The sequence below is a fragment of the Momordica charantia genome, assembly GCF_013281855.1.
Source record: "Momordica charantia cultivar OHB3-1 chromosome 5 unlocalized genomic scaffold, Mcharantia_2.0 BLBB01000005.1, whole genome shotgun sequence".
NCBI lineage: Eukaryota > Viridiplantae > Streptophyta > Magnoliopsida > Cucurbitales > Cucurbitaceae > Momordica > Momordica charantia.
In genome coordinates, this window is record NW_028275163.1 from 10,020,636 (window position 1) to 10,041,356 (window position 20,721).

Consider the following 20,721-nt stretch of genomic DNA (forward strand, 5'->3'; position numbering starts at 1 on the left):
CCACTTTCTAAAAAAGTTAGAATTGCCGCTTTCCTTTTTTTGTTTCATTTTCAAATCTCCCTCTTCTTTCTTTAGTTTCCCTCCTCTCCTCGTAATCATCTTCCTCTTGTGTTTTTTTTTAATCAAAATCTTCTTTTCATTTTCTCTTTCACCTATTTTAGTTGTGAGAATTTGAGTGAATATTCTCATTAAAAAAAACTCACCTGTACAAAGTCTTTAAATACTAAAAGACTAAGGTCATGGATACAAAGTGACAATAATAAATTGAAAAATAACCACGTAACTAACTAATAATTTAAGTTACAACAAACCTCTAATACCCCCTCCTCAAGATGGACTAAAAAGATCAATCAAGCCCAGCTTGGACATAAGGAAATGAAAAACAGTGGAAGTCAGGGGCTTCGTGAAAGCATCTGCCAACTGAAGATAAGAACGAACAGGACGAAGTCGAATGGAACCATCTTGAACCCTGTCCCGAACAAAATGCCAATCGAGTTCAATATGCTTTGTTCGCTCATGAAACACCGGATTAGAGGCCAGGTGAATGGCTGCCTGATTGTCACAAAAAACCAAAGTCGGAGGAGAAGAAACGATCTGTAAGTCAGCAAACAATGAGCAAAGCCAGGATAGTTCACAAGAAACAACAGCCAATGACCTATACTCAGCCTCAGCAGAGGATCTAGAAATGGTTGTTTGTTTCTTGGATTTCCACGAAATTAAAGAATTCCCCATAAAAACACAGAATCCAGTAGTTGAATGACGAGTATCGGGACAAGAACCCCAGTCAGCATGAGCAAAAGCCCTTAACTGGAAAGAAGAACAAGCAGAGAGGAAAATACCTTGTCCTGGAGAACGCTTCAAATAGCGAAGTAAGTAATGCACAGCATGTAAATGAGGCTTACACGGCCGAGAAACGAACTGATTAAGCCGATGGACAACATAAGTGATGTCGGGCCTCGAAATAGTAAGATATAACAATTTGCCAATGAGACGTCGATACTCAGTAGGGTCTTTTAAAGGCTCTCCATCAGAAACACGAAGTTGAACAGAAGGATCCATAGGGACAGCAGTCGGTTTACTGCCTAAAAGACCAACATCCTTCAAAAGGGTCAGAGCATAATGTCGTTGAGAAAGGCATATGCCTTTAGAAATACGGGCAATTTCTAAACCAAGAAAGGAATGTAAAGTACCAAGGTCCTTAAGTTTAAAACAGTCATGAAGCATCTGCTGTAATGACCGAATCAAAGAAATATCAGCACCAGTAATCACGATGTCATCCACATATACTAAGAGAGCAATAAAAGAATCACCAGTTCCTCGGGTAAACAAAGAGTAATCGGATTTGGACTGCTGAAAGCCAAAACTCAACAATGCTGCAGAAAATTTGGCAAACCATTGCCTAGAGGCTTGCTTGAGCCAGTAAATGGACTTATTTAACCGACATACCAAGCGCTCCCCTTTAGTGCAAGCAGTGGGAGGAGGTGTGTATCCAAGAGGAAGATCCATATACACTTCCTCAATAAGATCGCCATGAAGAAAAGCGTTGTTGGCATCCAACTGAATAAAGGGCCACGATCTTGAAGCAGCAAGGGTAAGAAGTACTTTGACAGTAATCATCTTAGCCACGGGAGAGAAGGTTTCAATAAAGTCAAGCCCCTCTTGTTGAGTATATCCTTTGGCGACCAAACGAGCTTTGTAACACTCAATGGTCCCATCGGATTTATGTTTAATTTTGTAGATCGACCGACATCCAATAGAATGACGATGAAGGGGAAGAGAAACAACAGTCCATGTATGATTATCGGTCATAGCTTTAAGTTCTGTAGCCATGGCATCACGCCAATGAGAATAACCAACAGCTTGATGATAGAATTGTGGCTCATATGAAGCAGAAACATTTAAAGCAAACGAATAATAGGCCGGGGAAAGCCGCGAATAAGAAAGGTACTGCTGTAGTGAATGTTTAGTAGAGGCAATAGGCAGAGGAGTACAAGCCATGAGATTACAATGAAAATCTCGCAAATAGGATGACATTTTAGTGGGCCGAGAAGAACGGCGAAAAACAATGGTCGATGCCCTATCATTAGTATTAGAAATAAGATTCAAATCACCACCTGCAGGTGATGTAGGGGCCAAATCAGTGGTGAGAGGCATGGAAGTACTTGTGGATGAAGTGATGGGAGGTTCCTCAACAATAGGATCAGAATGAACAACAAGTGGTACATATGTATCACACGAAGAAGTAGCTTCAATAATAGTGGAAGGACTTGTTGTAGTCTGAAAATCAACAGCACATGGAAGAACAAGATCCGGAAAAGGATCTACAGAAAAGTCACTACCTGGATTGTCCAAAAAAGGAAATTGGTCCTCATGAAAAATGACATCCCGTGAAATAAAGAATTGTTGAGTCTGCATATCATACAAACGGTACCCCTTTATACCTGGAGGATAGCCCAGAAAAACTGCCGGACGAGCTCGAGGCTCAAACTTTGTTCTGTGAGAACATAAGGTGGATGCAAAACATAAGGACCCAAAAACCCGAAGCATGGAATAATCCGGAGGGGTCTGATATAAACAGTAATAAGGTGTCTGCCAGTCAAGAACCGGAGAGGGTGTTCTATTAATGAGAAAAGCAGTCGTAAGAACACACTCCCCCCAAAATTGAATTGGAACACGTGACTGAAAATACAAGGCTCGGGCTACATTCAGCAGGTGTTGATGTTTTCGTTCGACAACTGAGTTTTGTTGAGGTCTTTCCACACAAGAAAACTGATGAATGACCCATTTAGACAATAAATAATCTTTGAAAGATAGTTCAGGGGCATTATCAGAACGAAAAACTTTTACACAAGTCCCAAATTGAGTCTCAACAAAGGTAAAGAAACGAGGAACAACATGAATAACGTCAGACTTATTCCTGAGCATAAACAACCAAGTATAGTGACTGCAATCATCCACTAATGTAAGAAAATATCTGTAACCAGAGTGAGTAGCATGGGCAAAAGGACCCCAAATGTCAGCATGTATTATATCAAAAGGCTTAGCCGAAAGATGATTATTTGAAGTAAAAGATAGACGCCGTTGTTTGGCTAAGGGACAGACAGTACATGCATCAACAGCAGATTGTTTCAAAAAATAAGCATCCAATGACAAAACATCTTTCAAAACTTGTAATCTACTAAACGAAGGGTGGCCAAATCTACTATGCCAAACCTCAAAAGAAACATGAGCAGAAGTAAAGGCACAAATAGAATGTGCAGTAGCCGGTTGTCTGTCAAATAGATATAAGCCATGACATAGACTACCCTTGCCAATCATCCTCGAAATGGACTTGTCCTTAAGCATGCAACAATTATTAGAGAACTCCACAGACAGAGAAGGTATATCCCGTAATAACATGCTGATGGATATTAGGTTGAAGTGAAACTCAGGAATATATAACACCCCTCTGAGTCTAAAATTCTCTGAAAAACTGATGGAACCAGAATATTCAACTAGAAAACGAGACTTATTTGGCAGATTCACATATACAGGAGTAGTCTTGGAAAAAGTATCAAATAATGGGTGTGAACAACAAATGTGTGCAGAAGCACCCGAATCAAGAATCCAAGACTGAGAAGTACCTGCTGTATAAGAAACATACGTATCTTTCTCGGTGGTAACAGACTTGCCGACAGAAAATTGTGACTGTAATAGGTGCAGAAGTTGCTGACACTGATTTACCACATCAGGTCTAGAATGCAAAGATGCCATAGCTGAAGAATCAACAGGCTTGGAGGGAACCAATGTGGATGCAGACGATGAAGCAGATGAGGAACGCTGATTCTGATTGCGATACCCAGGTGGGTAGCCATGAAGTTTATAACACCGGTCTGCTGTATGACCAACTATTCTGCAATAAGAACAAACAGGACGAGTCTGTCCTTTTGTCATTGAAGAAATATTAGCCTTGGAGGACTTGGCAGCAACTGGGGAGTGGGAAGCAGCAAAGGTAGAGTGCTGCGTGGCAAGGGCAAATGAAGCCGTAGAAGAAGATAGCAATTGAGAGCCAATCGTCCATTGTTGTTCCTCTTAGCGAACTAAAGAGAACGCCTTATTAACCGATGGTGGTGGATCCATTAGCAAAAGCTGAGCACGCGTGGATGCATATGACTTATTTAGTCCCATGAGAAAATTCATCATGTACTCCAGTTGAAGAAAATCAGAAGCAGATTTTGCACCACCACAATTACATTTGCAAGTGCAAATGGGGCGATACTGATGCAACTCATCCCAGGATGTCTTCAATTTGGTGAAATAAAGGCTTACAGACTGCTGCTCTTGAGTAATGGTAGCAAGGTCCCGTTTAAGCTAAAAAATTTGGGGGCCATTACTTTTCTGAAAACGCTCCTTAAGATCGAGCCAAATATCTTGAGCCGATTCAGAAAATAAAATGCTCGCCGAAATCTCCTTTGATACCGAATTCAGAATCCAAGCAATAACCACATGGTTATTGCGAATCCAAGCGGGTAAGAGATCGCCAGTTGGACGAGGAAGAGATCCGTCGATGAAACCTAATTTGTTATTGACGGACAAAGCAATCAACATCGAGCTACTCCAAGAAGTATAATTCTCCTCAGTGAGCACCTGATTGACGAGAACTAATCTGGTATTATCGGTATGGTGAAGATAATACGGATTCGTTGCGCCTTCATTTCCAGATTGAGTAGAAGCAGCAGACAAATCTGGAGAATCATAAGGAAGATCGGGTAAAATTGGAGGGGAAATAGGAGAAATTGGAGGAATCAAGTCTGCCATGCGAGACGGAAAAAAATACTTCGTGTTAAGCAGAGAAGGTGACGAATGTCAAAGAAAAGTGCGCGAAAGTCGAGAACCGCTCTGATACCATTTTAGTTGTGAGAATTTGAGTGAATATTCTCATTAAAAAAAACTCACCTGTTCAAAGTCTTTAAATACTAAAAGACTAAGGTCACGGATACACAGTGACAATAATAAACTGTAAAATAACCACGTAACTAACTAATAATTTTAGTTACAACAAACCTCTAATAACCGACTACCTTTTTTTTTATTTTGTTTGTAGACATTCCATCCTCCCTCACTCTTTTATCTTCTACTTTTTCATTTTCTTCTTATTTAAACACATTATTTTACTCATTTGTTCAGAAACACGGTCAGCCCTTCCTTTTCTTTTCTTTTTTTGTTTCCATCTCCGTTTCCTTTTTTTAGGAACAAAATCTTCATCCCCTCCCTTTCAATCACCACCTCCCTGCTCAGCCTCATTTCTTTCTTTTTTTTAAAAAAAAAATATATTTTTTCCCTGTTTTTTTCAGCATTTCCTTTTTCCTTTTTCAAATCAAGGGTCGTTTCTTCTTTTGTTTGGCAAGAGTCTTCTTTCCATCTTCTTTCTTTTTGCTTTTCATGCTTCATCTCCCTTCTCCCTCTTTCTTTGCTCAATTTCTGTACAGTTTTTTTTAACATTTATAAATAAGCCCTCAGTGAACCACCACTCTTCTCCGTATCTTTCGTTTTTGGTAAGGTGTTGTTTTTTTGTTAGTAATATCGGAATGAGAGAACTGAAGGGATCGAATCCCACAGCAGAAGTGCGTAAATGCTTTTACTTCGATTTTATTTAGAAATACAACAAAGAAAAGACAAAATCATTATAAAGGAAATACAGTAACCTACCTTTGAAGACCGTTCTTCAATGTAGACACCAACGCCATCAAAAGGTGGGAAGTGGGAGAAGTTTTCTCCCTACCTCCCCACTTCCGAACATAAATGGTGGGAGGTGGGAGAGATTTTTCCTTTTTCTTTTTATTTAATTAATTATAAAAAAAATGGTTCATTTAATTTAATCAAATTAATATAATCCATTAATTAAATTAAATCATATTTCATTAAATTAATCTTAAATTAATCAACCATATTAGAATCAAATTCAAATAAGCATCTCTCTCTAGTTTGATTTTGAATCCAATTCAAAATTAACTTGATATCGTAACGTATCAACATACATTATATTAATTTCATCTCATATAATTAACTTTAATTCCTTTTAACAAATTTGAACAATTCAAATTCTTTTCAAGGCTAAATGTTCTTGACTATTTTTTACTAGCGAGGGACATAATGGACCTACAGGTCAGAAGCTCCAACCATACGAGATTAATTGATTAAACTCATTAACCATATTAATCAACATTCGTTAACTGTTGATCACTCCACTAAAGACCCACAATTTCACTCTTCTCACTGTAGAGTATTTTAAGTCCATGGATATTGACCATTAACAGTAAGTCAATCATTCACGAATGTTCGTAACCACAGTTGGGTCAAATTATCGTTTTACTTGTATGTTACATCTTTTACCTTAAGTACCGTTGAGCCTCTAATGAACAACCCGGTTATGGTCCGATCAATAATCAGAAGTTCCTCTCGGGCCAGTGAGAAGGTGTGGCCCATTTTTAAGTCTCAAAAGCACTAAAGGGAACACTCATCCACTCCCCTAAAGTCGGGGATGAGTGAATTCCATCTTGTGAAGTTATGTTCCCAACTCCCCACTCGGTCTCGTCCCCAAAATAGTAGGAATTTTGAGTCGGCGACTCGGGCCACTCTCACCCATAAAAATCAAAGGACGAGCCCTAATAGACAGGAGTCCATAACTCACTCAAGATTGAGATCTAGTTACCTGGTCATCCTATGAAATAATAATTTATTAGATAACAGTGTTACAGCTGAAGATTAATTATTTCGCGATCCAGTCTTATACAAACTCATTGTATAGGATACCCCCACTCGCACGTCTCCAAACGAATGACCTGCATTAAGTCATTTGAAAATATTACAAAATGGGTCATATCCATAGTGTTACCAGGATAAGATACCCAATCTTATCCATATACTGTAGACCCTTTAGATTATTACTAAAACATTATCCACCTGTATATCGAATATATACTGTATATTAAACATATACACTATATATCAAATATATACTGTTCCAGTTACGTGACATAACCTCGATGTTAGTTTAATGAATTTTATTTAATGCAATTCTAAAAGAACCATCAATAACAACTTTATTGAATAAAAATTTATTTTTTATTTACAAACCATGAGTTTAGTAATGTCGGAATGGGAGAACACTGTCTAGTTGGGTCCACTGTAATCGTTTTTGGAGTCCTTTGACGCTTCGGGGGAGTCAAAGCATACTTTCTCATTGCTCCTCCTTTAGAGGTAGGTATATAAAAAAGGAGGGAAGAAGACCCCATGATTTCTTGTAAGCCACACTGACAGAGCCATCTTGGGTGCGTTCCTCAATGACAGAAGACGAGTTGGAGTCACTTCACGCTCAATATGGAGAGTGCAAGACTAACCCATCACCAGGCGAGGTGGCCTTTTACGCCAAGATGCTACAGGTGTGGAGTCAAGCTGCCTTTGCATCCTATTAATCAACATTTTCTAAGTTACTTTCATTTGGCTCCAACCTAAATGGTTGCAAATGGGTGGTCAATATTGTTGGGATGTTACATTGTCTGGAGACTAATGGGTGGAGGGTTGTTCTTAGACCCTAGAGCTATCACCTACTTTTTTTTTAGTTAAAGGCAACTCCTCCATTGTGGGCTCAATTTCACTGTTTGAAGAAGAGGGTTGCGGTGTGGCCTATTGACTCCTTGGAGGGCTCGTCATTTGGCTCGGGAGAGGAACAGGGGGTGCTCGCACTGTGGTTGTCCTCTTACTGAGTGAAATGAATATGGCCAAGACGTCCAAAATCGACATTCCGCTATAAAGCGTCCTAGTTCCATAAAGCAGTGGAAACTAAAATGGTTCTTTCTTGAAGGCAATTGGTTGGCAGAGGTGATTCTACAGTACGACTTGCCTTTTATTCCGGCTGAGTTTAGACAACCGGGTTAGTACTCTATTACTCTCCCATTTTTCCAACTCAGTCGGTCATTAATTCTTCCTAACTTATGTTTTTATCTTTTCTCCGTGCAATTCAAACTAATCCTACCCCATGTGAGGATGCGGACCTATTACAGAGGGTCTTGCTTTCTTCACCTAGGATTGACAGAGTCCCGCTGACTTTAGAGTTGTATTCAAAACTATACAGGTTATCTTAATTTGTCCCATCCCACTTTTACCTTAGAGGTTGAAACAATGGTAGGAGAAAGAGCTAGTTGCAAAGAATTTCTCTGTCCATGTACATTTTCTTTTCCCTCTTTTATTTTTTTTTTACGTTTATCATTATAGTATCTTAGCGTAGATACTTTGTGATACTTGTTAGATTCTTAACTCGTAGCCATGCCTCCTACTTCTTTGGTTGACTGTCTCCGTGCTCGAAGAGCGATGAAACGAGCGACTTCTACCACTAGGTCGGGTGATTTGTTCAGGACAGTCGACCCGCCTTGTGGCCAACATCATTGGACAGAGGGTTCTTCCCAAGATAGTTCCCTCTCCGATCTCGGCCCCTGGTGGTACCTTTGACTATGATCTCTTCTAATACCGTGCAGAAATATTCCCTTTCGAGCGTGCCCTTTCTTGCCTTTGGCTTCTCAGGAACTTACATAGCTCGGAGATATGGGAGAAGATCGACCAATTGAACATGTTCGGGGAATTTACTGCCGATGATTCTGAGTGCTGTGGAGAGAGTTGCTGTGATAAGGACAATGGTACCCCAAGTACCCCGAGTATCTCCACAATGGTATGATATTGTCTGCTTTTGGCATATCCCTCACGATTTTGCTTTTGGTATCACCAAAAAGGCCTCATACCAATGGAGATAATTGTCCTCTCTTATATACCCATAATCATTCCCTTCCCTAGCCAATGTGAGACTTTGTTTGCAATCACCTTACAAACTCAATATGCTGATGAGGCACAGGTCCAGCTACACTTAGCAAAGCGCAAGTAGGTGGAGGCGGAGGCATCCTTAGAGAAGTCTAAGGCTGAGATCAGAATGGCCTTGGCTGAAGTAGAGCTTTTGTAAGTAGAATTGGAACGTTGTCAGGTAGAGAGGATTGTAGATCGAGAGGTTTTCTAGTTCAATTGGAAGGATGACTCGAAATTAAAGGCAACACTACGTTCAATGGGGCCTATGATAGGCTCTAGAATGATATCATGAAGTTGCATGTAGATTGGATGGAGGAAGCTCACACCAAGGTTGACGTTAGCTTTCTCTATGTTGCACTGGAGGCGGATGAAAATGATCAATCTAAGGTTGTTCGTCCACTTATCCCTACACAGTATATAGATGTTCCCTCTTCATCTTGCGGCCCGAAGGAGAGAGAGAAAGTTATATCACAACGGAGGCTCGTGCAGATGATCTTGTTTCTGTTGTGGTTGGAGTTGACTTTGAGCGGCGACATCTAAGGCTAGCCAAGCTACTGCAGCTACAAGATTTTTCTTAAAGCGAAAAAAAATTCAAAATTTTCTTTTGGAAATTAAGGCATTTGTAGGGATATCTTTGTTTTTTGTTTTGTATTAAAACAAAAGGAAAAAAAAAAGAATTAAGTTCGGAAGAGGACGTGTGATGTATGGTGTTTGTTGGTTGTGTGACATGTGGCAAAAAAAACGAAAGAAAGAAAAGAAAGAAGAAAGAACGAAATGGTAGGGAAATTGAAAATAACATAGAGGGGGCATTGAAGCTGAAACAGTGAAATTTCAAAGTTGCATTAGAATTGGAGGTCGAGAATTGTGGCAGATGAAATTGAAGAGCTCAACCATAGAAATTAAAAGGAAAATAGGTAAGTGAGCTTGCTTTTATGGAATATTTGGATGGATGGGTTTGTTTTTAAGAAAATTTGTGGTTTTCTTGCATTTGAATCCGGTGGATCTTAAAGACTACGACAAATTTGCCTTGCTGATTTATATAAATGTGATGGTTACTATATAAAATAAAAGCATCTGAATTGCCACAGTTAAAAAATATTATATTTCGTATTCAAATATATATATATATATATATATATATATATATTTCTAATTACTATTATTTCTATTAAAACATACTTACCAATATGTTTTTTTAAAATGAAATTACTTGTTTAAATTTTCTATATTAAAAAAATATCCTTCTAAACAAATATATATTATCGTCATCCCTACACAATTACGGTAATTTAGGTGAGTAGCTAAAATTGGACAATTTTAAAAAATGGTCAAATAGTATCACATTTTGCACAAAGAGCTAAATAGCTAAACTACTTTTTAGGCCATTTAAAAATTTGATGGTATTCTAAGTTTGCCCTTGGATCTAGTTTTGTCCCATCTTATTTGAAACCATCTAACATATATTAGATTTGAACCAACCTTTCATCTTCCCAATTTAATTGATTTGATTTTATATCTCCACAATTTAAATTTTAGTCTGGAGGTGATCTCTCATTTTTCCAAGATTTTCCCTCGGCAACGATTTGATTGACAATATTTCTCAAGGTGGACAATGTCTCATTCTTCGAAGCTTTTCGCTACAACGATGGATTAAGTCTCATCCTTTCATGCTCTCCCATCGGCAATAGTAAATTTTGTACTAATCGCAATCGCATTTTTATATGATGGTAGTTGTGACCAGAACAAATCACTCAGACCATGACTTTTAAGGTGTTTGAGATCAATGATGTGAAAGCATGGAAATCTGTTTTAGTATCTGTAGCTTTCTACACATTAGGCCTCATCATGATTGCGAAAGCTCCATGTATCTACTACCTTTGGCTTGGGCATGGACTCGGGTTAGTCTTATTCAATTTTATTTTTGTTTGCTTCTCTGTCACTCCCTCCCATTCTTGTTAGAGTTTGCAACTTAGCCCCTGAAGTTACTCTCCCCCTCTTTTCCCCTCATGTTCTTTGTTATGGATCACGATTGTGCTCACAAATCATTTTTCAAGGAACAAGTTAACTGTGGGAAGACATTGTAGGTATTTCTTTTGTAGATACCAACATTCATCTAGAAATGGAAATGTGACACTAGTGTAGACCACTGTAGATATTGATATTGACCGCCGAAATGCAGACCACTGTAGATATCGACATTGGACCCAGAAACAGAAGTGCGACACCAGTGCAGACTACTATAGATAGTGACATTTACCCAATAAATGGAAGTGCAACTCCAGTGCAGACCACAACTCACCATCAACTTCTAGTAATATACGTGTATCTATTGATATATACAGTGTGCATATGTTACTAAAGCGATCATCGTTTGACAAAACGACTTGACGTGACAAGGTATGTTTGATTTGATTTCAAAGTTGTATGGACCGACTAAATATATTTACCCCTCCCACCTAGAAATTTTAAATTATAGATTATAGATTTTAATTTAGAAATTGAGAAATTTTAAACTTTAGTCAAATTTTGAATAATTTTTTATTTATCCACTTTCAAAATATACTTTCAATTTTAAAATTAGATTTAGTTGTTTAAATGTGATGATTTAGAGTTGATTCCTACGATTATGGTGCGTTGTTTTTGCAAGTTGTTGTACCAAATAAAATCCCTAAAATTTTGCACATATAATTATAGGGATATATTTGTCTAAAATAATATTTAAGATATAAAAAAAAATTATTTAGCCATTTATACAATATTCAATATATTTCGCCAATTTTTAAAACCGCTTATTTATTTTGGTGATTCTTGCAATCGTCCCATAAAATTAAGCATACATTTATAAGGCATATGTTGGGAAATTAGTGGAGTCAAACACTAAACTTAAAAAGGGCTTGCAATTTGTTGGGCCAAGAAAGAAATCACAAGGCCCAACTATTGTTACTTCACCAAGTTAGTATGCTGTCATACTTATACATGTATAAGTGCTCCTTAACCTAGCCATGAAGTGGGTTTTGTGGGGGTGTTGCACACATATGTGAGTAGCAGCGGCGATGTTCTTTCGTAGAGAAGAAAATGGAGAACGTTGGTTTGTAGAGCGTTGTCGACAGCCCATTTTTCTGAGGTTAGTGAAGTTTTTCATTCTGTATTCTTAATGTATCTATTGGTGTAGTGCTTAGAAGCAAGATGATCATTTCTGTGGCATCTAGAGAGAGTTTTGTAGAGCGCTCGTGAGGCTTGTATTTATCTCAATATCATAGTTGGGTGAACCGGTATAAATTTACTTGTACCGTTGCTGTATTTTCCCTATTTTTCTCTTATTCTTGTGGTTGACTTAGTTTTCAGTGACGAACTATGGAAGGGGAAATGTAACAACCAATTTTATATATATATATATATATATATATATAAATTAATTTTTAAAAGATAATTTTTTTTAAGATTTTAAAAAGGAAAGAGTTTTGTTAAAAGTTAAATCCTTTCTCTATCTTATGTTTAGTCTTTAAAAAATATATATTATTAGCTTTGTTTTAAAAGCTCCTTAAACCCTAATTTTAGATTAATAATTTTCTTAGACGATTAAACCTAGTTTTCTCTCCGGAGGAAAAAAAAGGAGAAAATAATAAAGAAGAATTTTGATAGTTTCTTTAAAAAAAAATAGTAAGTTTTCTTTCATATTATATTTGTTTTCTTTTCTCTAACGTTCAATCTTTAATTAGATTTGTTGGAAAATTTTTTGGGTATTTGTTTTTTTTTTCTTTTTCAATTATAACAAAAGATTTTGAAGACTTTTTGCCGTGAAAAATTTCCAAATCCAAATTTTTTTGTTTGAATATTTTTTGTTTATGAAACCCTTTTTTGGGCTATTTTAGACACTTTTTGCATAAAAAATGTACCCATTTGGGTCCTCTACATATCATTTATTGTTTTGATTTTTACATGAAAATTATATGTTTCTACCAAACTTTAAAGGCTATTTTGTACACTTTTCAGATATGATTTTTGGTAAAAAAAAAAACAGTAAGTTATATGTAGTGTTTTGGTGTTTAAATTGTGGGATGTCTTATTCTATAAAACAGAAAATATTTCACATTTAAAATCTCCAAATTTTCAATTGTTGGGAGGTTTTTAAGATTGTTTTATTAAGGAATTCTTGGTAAAGTTACTCCGTATTGATTCGTATCAATTTTGGACTTTTAAATTTGTTATTTTTTAATTTTAAGGTTTTCTAAACTAATTTCCGGATCTGATTTTGTAGCCTTAAATCTATATTTTCCTAATTGTGTTGATGTGAAAAAGTGTTTTGAATGTGAAAATTTGGTAGATAATATTTGCTTTGTAATTGGATGGATTTTAAATTCTTATATAAGATTTTAGAATTGATTTTGGATATGGGTAGTATGTATTCTAGGCTACTAAAAAGGTTTACAAGTATTCAAGGAATTTTGTGAGATTTTTGATAAAAGTAGGTCGATTTGTCATATCCCTTCGAAAATTATTGTAAGTAATTTGCCGTATCCTTGTTAAAAATTAAGTAATTTAATTGAAGATTTATTATGGTTTTGATAAGTATTTTTGGCAATTGATATTATGTTTATTTGCAAAATATTTTGAAATTTTGTTTTGGATGATTCGATAAAGTTTTGTTTGAAATTAGTTAAATGTTTGAAATTGATATTTGGTTTATATGTGAAATATTTGAGATTATGTTTTGTATGATTTGATAAAGTTTGTTTGAAATTACTTAAATTGTTTTGAATTGATTTCATATTGATAGTAAATAATTGTTTTGCATATTTTTTGAAAGGTATTTTGATTTATTCGAGGGTTATCCAGATATGTCATTTTTGTTTTGAGAATGTTTGCTTATTTGGGGTAGTAGCATAATTTGGAATTGATGGATTTTTGTTATGGCTTATTTGTGAGAACGCACTTTTGTGGTTTGAAATTCTTTGGGAATGAAGATTGATTTGTGTTATTCACGGGCCTCACACTTAATAACCATTCTAATTGTTATAGTCGATATTAATTTGACAACTCTGATTGAAGCTTCTGATTGATTGATCGGTGTTACCGACGGTTAACCACATACGTTCTGTATGCTACCCAAATAATGCATCTTCCCACTCTGATTTTGAAAGTACGAATAAACGAAAGTTCTTTTTGAATGTTTGAACAATTTGGATTATTTAAAATTTTGATGTTTGTCTTATAAGGACTTTCGTAACTTCGTTTTGTTTGTATTTCATTTACGTTGGTTTTGAAGGAAAAATGAACTTCAATGTTTGATATGGAAATTGCTTATCGAGTATTTTTGTACTTATTTTTGTTTTCTAAATGTTTTTTAGATACAAGTTTGAGTGACTGCCACGATAGTGAATGAGGAATAGCATTCTGGCATGATTAGTTAAAAATTTTGTATTTTATAGTATTTGTTGGTTAGATCCTGAGCACTTAGATTATAAGAACTTAGCATAGTACTTCTAATTATTCTTTGATTTTGTTATATTATAGGTTTCTGTTTCAGAAGTTTAATAAAAAAGTTTTTCCTTTGATATATTGTTTATTTATTTACGCTTCCGCATTATTGTTAGAATGACCATATTACAAAATACGGGTTGTTACAGGAAAAGTACTTGGTAAGTAATTTTTCCAACAACGTACTATCTATGACGATACAAAAATATTTAAATTATTGGTGAAACGCCAATGCACAAAAATTTAATGGAGTATCTTTATCCTTGTTTTGACTGCTAAGGCTCGGCCCATTTGCCTTCCATAGTTCAAGTTTGTTGATGTACTATCTAGCTCGGACAAGCATCTCATTCAAAGAGATAGGAGGTCGGCTACCGAGTTCAATGGTCAGATTTCGGTCACTCAGACCAGTTGTGAAATACATCATGGCAATGCCATCTGTGCAGCTAACGACCTTTACTTGCTCGTCCATAAACCGAGCAATGTTGTCATGTAGAGACTCATTGTCCCATTGCTTCATTGTGCCGAGGTGGAAAGAAGGTAGCTTCAACAACTGTCAGGCCGAGAATTGGTTTAAGAACATTCTACATAGATGTTTATAACTGTCAATTGACTTTGGCTTTAGCTGTCAATATCACAGTCGTGATGAGCCCTCTAAGGCAATCTGAAAGGCTAGACATTTCATTGTGTAGCTAGCAGCCAAAAAATTTATCTTTCTCTCAAACATCTTGACTTACGAGACCGGATCTCCTGAGTCGTCTTATGAGTTGGGCAGAGCCTTGAACTTCGAGGAATGAGAGCGTCGAGAATAGCCTGTGAGAAGGGAGGTTCATCCTGCTCGGCTATATGAAGCAGATCTGGAGGCTTGTATTGCTTTTTTAGATCCTCAATTTCTTTCTCAAACTTTTCCCTAAGTTGGTCCACCTCGGATCGTATGTCGTGCTCCCTTCGAGACTCGGCTCGGTGATCATTGACCTCTTGGCTCCTCTCCCTTCAGTCGTTAAGAGTATGCCTCAGGTCGCCGAGTGTGGTCACTTGTCGCCGATGTTGCTGGGAACAACCATTGATTAAGTCGTGCAGATCGCGACTATTCTCTGGAACTTCCCCGATAAACCTTGGGGAGTCTGACTCTTAAGAGTTGTCCATCGCGAGGCTGGTCTTGATGCTGGCGATCACCTTTGCGTGTATTGTAGAAAAAACAATAGAAATTGGTTGAGATGTAGAGCAATTGGTCTAGACTAAAGCTAGAACTCCCGATGCTTGAGATTCTATAATATTTCTTTTCAAAATGAAAACTACTGCATTCATTTCTACTTGTAGCTTAAAACTAGGGTTGCAAATAATTGGGCCTAAAATAGAGTCCAAAACACAAAATAAAAACTAGCAACTAAAGAAAGAATCTAACCCTCCAACAACTGCATGGCCTCCTCTGACGTTGGATCTTCTTCATCTAGGGCGACTCTCATGTACACAACGCGTATGGTGCGACAGTATTGGTTTCGTCAATGGATGCCAAACTTTCTTCGTCTTCTTTGATTGTCATGGCAGCATCCGGCGAGTGATAGGCAAACAGATCGACGACATTGTAAGGTAGGTGACGTGTGTCCGGTGGTACATTGAGAACATTAGCGTTGTTGCTTTTTTTTTAACAATTTTGTAAGAACCAATTTTGCGGGGTTTCAATTTCGAATATGAACCAAGTGGGTGTTTCTCACGTCGAAGGTAAGCCATAACGAGATCTCCAATCTCAAATATTTTCTCCATTCGTTCCTTGTCTGCTTGCTCTTTGTACTGTGCGTTTGCTTGCTGAACATTACGTTGAATAATATCTCAGATTTGTATCATTTCATCTGTCATGGTCATTGTCTTTTATACGTCTGATATCTTGATTGTATGAGATCTATATGATTTGGCATTTTAGTGTAAACAATTTGAAATGGGCTAAATGTTGTAGATCAGTTAGGCATATCATTATATGACAATTTTGCTTGAGGCAAAAATATGCCTCATTGCTTAGGATTGTCCCTAACCAAGCAACGTAGCATATTTCCAACTGTTCGATTTACAACCTCAGTTTGTCCATCAGTTTGTGGATGATAAGCACTATCAACTAGCACTATCATTAAACTAGCTTCTTCCTCACTCCCCCATTTAAATCTACCTTTCTTCAAACAATTTGTCAAGGGAGCCACAATACTACTAAAATTGCAAATGAACCTTCTATAAAAATTAGCTAAACCATGAAAGCTACGTACCCCAGTGACGTTGTTAGGTGACGACCACTCCACAATAGCTTTAACTTTACTCGAATCCATTTGAATCCCATGCTTCCCAATAATGAATCCCAAAAACAACAACTGTTCAGTAGAAAATTCACACTATTTCTGATTGAGATATAATTTATACGCCCGAAGTGTCGAAAATTTCCCGTAGGTGATCATATTGTTCAGCTTGAAACTTGCTAAAAATCAAGATGTCATCAAAATAGACCACTGTTGTCCGACCAATAAATGGTTTCAAAACATTATTTAATAATCTCATAAACATGCTAGGGTCATTGCTTAACCCAAATGGCATCACCTTCCACTCATATAACCCTTCTCGGGTTTTAAATGTCGTCTTCCACTCATCTCCTTACATAATACGAATTTGGTGGTAGCCACTCAGTAAATCCAAGCGAGAAAACAAGCACGAACCCTTGAGTTTGTCAAGTACGTCCCCTAAGCGGGGAATTGGGAATCGATATTTCAATGTTATCTTGTTCATGGCCCTACTATCAATAACATATGTCATGAACCATTCTTCTTTGGAACTACTAAGGCCGAGACGACACAAGGGCTCATACTCGAATAAACTATTTTTCCAGCAACACATCAACCTGTTGTTGTATTATTTCATGCTCTTTTGGGCTCATTCGATAATGAGGTAAATTAGGAAGACTCGCTTCGGGTACCAAGTTAATACAATGCTGAATATCACGAAAGTGGAGGTAATTTCGTAAGTAAATCAGCAGCTAAAACATCTGAAAATTCCTCTAATCAACCTTTTATTCCAGCGTCAACAAGTTTTGAACCCATATTTTCCTCTACCATTAGTATAAATAGGGGAGATGATAAATCGTTGAGTCTATATGAAAAATTACTTCCACGAACAGCCAATAATAAAGGCCTTGGTTACATAGGTGGTGGGTTAGGTGGCCTAAATGTAGGTAACAGAAGAATGTTTTTATTTTCCTACTTGAACTTATGAGTGTTCTCGATTCCATCATAAATCACTGCTTTGTCAAATCGCCACGGGCTCCCTAACAACAAATGACATGCATCCATATCAACCACATCGCATTTTATCGAGTCTTGGTAAGATTTTTTGATAGAAAATTGGATTTTACAAACATCCAACACTTTATGCTATCCTCATTTCCTAATCCAACCAATTTTGTATGGCTGGGGATGTTTTTCAATGGGTAACTTTAGAGTCTTCACTAAGGAACGAGCAACAATATTTTCCGTGCTACCGCTATCCACTATTACATCACAAACTTCTTTCTCCATAGTGCGTCTTGTTCTGAAAATTTGATGTGCTGTGATTTCACCGATTGTTTTGGTAGAAGAAGAACTTTTTGAATAACACATGTCACTATATCCCCTTCATCACCCAAAACCTCCTCAATGTCATTTTAGTCTAGAGTTTCATTACCTGATTCATTCTCTGTAGGAGTATCAACCTCCCAATTAAGTTGACTTGTTTACACAATGGACACTCACTTTAACGATGGCCTTGTTGGTTACATTTATAGCAACGAATTGGGTTGTGTTTAAAAAAAAACGAATCGAGTTGGCTTTAGCATAAGGATTATTATTCTTTTGCTACTGTTTTCCTATATTTCCATGCTATTTTGAAGGTTCTCTCATGGTTTTCGATGATACTTGCTAATTTTATGTGCCAATTATTTTCCCTTATCACTAAAACCTTCTCTAAACTCCTTTTTAGGCTGAAAATAACGATTATTCGTTCTAGTGCTGTTTTCTTCTACTTTGCGAGTAAGTGTCATTGCTTTGGACAAGTTGTTCATCGACTTTAAAGACAATTGATCTTGAATCACTGGTTTTAAACCCCCAGGTACGTATTTTCTCTTTACCATCTCTTCTTCTATTTGCTTAAAATTGTTCCCACCAGGCTGATTCTCCTCCTTTGAGTTTATATGCAACAAGTTTAACTGTATTCTCTTCCGGTATTTCCATGAACTCAAAAAAATTTCCACATATTGTAACCAATCTAGGAATTCTTTAATATCTAGTGTGCCATCAAATTAAGAAGATCAATTTTAATTTTATACTCACTATGCTCTACCCTCCTCTATTGTGCTGGTTGACGGAACTCCCTTCCTTGTCGATTTCCTCTTAATATTGCTTCTTTACAAGATTATCAGATTAGGTACTACTATTTTCATAGTTCTTTTATTGACTGCTGTTTTCTTCTTCCAATATAGGTCTCTTTCCCCCTCTAGCATGTTGTTGACCACCTCGCCGACCACCCCTACGTTCAGCCCTTTGAGCTCGTGGGCGAGTAGTTGTTCCATATTCTGCTGGATTTCTAGAATGAATTGAGTTAGACGATCATCAATTCGATTTTCTAGATCTACCATGGCTCGCAAAATTGCTGGCAAATTCCGCTCTCCTTCAACTTCTTGTTCTCTATCACTGCCAATCACTATTGACCAAGTTCATCGTGAGGCTCTGATACTAATTTAGTGTAGAAAACACAATAGAAATTGATTGAGATGTAGAGCAATCAGTCTAAACTGAAGCTAAAACCCCCAATGCTTGAGATTATGTAATATTTCTTTTCAAAATGAAAACGACTCCATTCATCTCTATCGGCAGCTTAAAACTAGGTTGCAAATAATTGGACCTAAAATAAAGTTCAAAAGAAAACAGCACAAAATAAAGACTAGAAACTAAAGAAAGAAGCCCAAACATTAAGGCCCAATCTAGAAAATAAGAAACAATAAGACAACATAACTAAAAACCTAGATTTTCCTTTAGATACTGTATCAACATGGCTCGGGAAGAATCTAATATGAACTCCTCCAGCTGGACGATAATTGTGGTCATCTCTTGGGGTCTTGCGTTGGGCCCTTGTCCTTTCGAGGGTCTTGTGAGACCGAGGAGGTAGAAATTTTGCCTCCTTTCTCAATAGCTTACAACCAAGCTTTTACCTTGGTCAATTCAGTGATGACGTTAGTGACGATGGTCGGATCAATTGGTAGGTCAACATTTCTTCTAGATTGGGCCTCGGTACTGCCCTAGTTGCAAATTCGAGGCGCTAGAGGAGGGAGAGTGTTCCTCTGCACTGGGAGTAAGGGGAACTGCTCATCCCTATTGTTGTCACCCACCAGATTCTAGTCCTGAGGCAGATCAATAAGGGTAGGTCAGCTCACAACAAGCTGACCATGGACAGTTGGACCATGAGTAGGGGAGTGGCCCTTGGATCGTTGACCCAGCCCTACAGTAGCGAGGTACTCACCACTTGTGAGTAAGTGCTGCGAGCATAGGTATGGTGAGCTTCATCACGTCCTCCAGGAGTGGGATTGCAAAACATCTGAGAGTGATTTTGAGTTTTTTGCTTAGGTCGGTGATGGTAGGGAATGACATGAAAACTTGTCAGATTCCCACATAAGGAACTAAATGTTCGATCGTGAAATTGATCAAGCTCAAAATCCGCACAGCTCGGATGAGGTGTATCGAAGTGAAGTATTGCTTAAGATTAGCACTCTAACGACCAAGTTTGTACACAATTAGATCTATTGCTCAAAGAGAGAATAGTTTCGCGTACATTGCGTGGGAGGCGATGACCTCTATTTATAGATATGAAGTCCAAACAGGGCTTCAGACAACGCGCTAACAACTCTCCGACACTTCAAAAAATGCTCGTATTGTCGAAGAACATTCCCGTTGCCTTCATGCATGTGGGTGTTTTTCAAGGTCGGTTCGTACCTAGGGGAGGTTGGCCGAAAGGCAATATGTAGCTCTACTCGGCTCACATCTTCTAAGCTGTCAACATTGGTATCACTCGTAAAGTTGTAGTTGAATTTCCTTGATATTTTATAGAAAGTTACCTATGATGTTCACACATGGCAGATGATGAATTGCCTTCAACACCCACCTGTGAAATATAGAAAGTAGCGAAAAAAAAGACTAAAAAGCAACGAAGTGATCTATAAAGCCTAAAATGTACTTCTAAGTGCCCTAACCGAGTTTAATGCATTTATTTCATGTGGGAATAAGAATTTGAACCTATGACCTTTCAATAAGATTTTTTTAGTAACAATTAAGAGAATTTATACTTTTATACAAATGGACACTTGCAATTATAGCCAAAAAAAAAATAATAAAGGAAATTATAAATTTAGAA

The 20,721-nt window shown here is 37.2% G+C and overlaps 1 long non-coding RNA gene across 1 annotated transcript; it reads left to right on the forward strand.

The window, feature by feature from the left end:
• The first annotated feature begins 11,837 nt into the window (after window positions 1–11,837).
• LOC148211273 (uncharacterized) lies at window positions 11,838–16,070 on the forward strand. Its single transcript, XR_015791016.1, has 2 exons — window positions 11,838–11,956; window positions 15,762–16,070. It is a non-coding gene; the product is annotated as an uncharacterized LOC148211273 (long non-coding RNA).
• The last annotated feature ends 4,651 nt before the right edge of the window (window positions 16,071–20,721 follow it).